The sequence below is a fragment of the Nicotiana attenuata genome, unplaced genomic scaffold, assembly GCF_001879085.1.
Source record: "Nicotiana attenuata strain UT unplaced genomic scaffold, NIATTr2, whole genome shotgun sequence".
Classification (NCBI taxonomy): Eukaryota; Viridiplantae; Streptophyta; class Magnoliopsida; order Solanales; family Solanaceae; genus Nicotiana; species Nicotiana attenuata.
This window is the reverse complement of record NW_017670238.1, coordinates 517,902-518,514: the sequence shown is the minus strand read 5'-3', so window position 1 is coordinate 518,514 and position 613 is coordinate 517,902.

The following is a 613-nucleotide window of genomic DNA, read 5'->3' as shown; positions in this document are numbered from 1 at the left end:
TATGGTTTATTTATTCAATCCTGCACTTAATTATTTGATTGCTTGATCACCAATTGAATACTATCTACGAATCTAGAGTTGAACTCGAAAGTGAGAATTCTAGATTGCATATAGGATTGAGTAGAGCAAGTTCTTGAACCTGGGCATCGGGGAACGGATTCGCGGTTAGGATAGACATATACCTAATTGCCTTGCTTGGTTGATTTACAGGAATTATAAATGCGTTCTTGTTGATTCTAACTCCATAGACATATACGCGTTAGGTTAGCTTGAATAGGCGAGTAAGAACTCGACAGATTCTTATGAGCAATATTAACCCTGTCAACTAATAAACTAGATGAATTAGTTAGTCAATTCAATTGAAGACTACAATAGGAATGTTAGATAGCCCATAACCCTAGATCGTTTTCATTACATTGATATCATAAAAATCTGCTCTTTCTCTATCCAAAGTTCATTATTTGTTTTTATTTATTTTAATTAGTTTAGAATCAAATACTTCTAGGTTTAATTCTTGTATAGATAATTAGGATAGTCTAATTTAGTTAATAGTTAATCACAAGTCCTCGTGGGATCGACATCCGACTTTTAGTCACTTTATTACTTGACGACC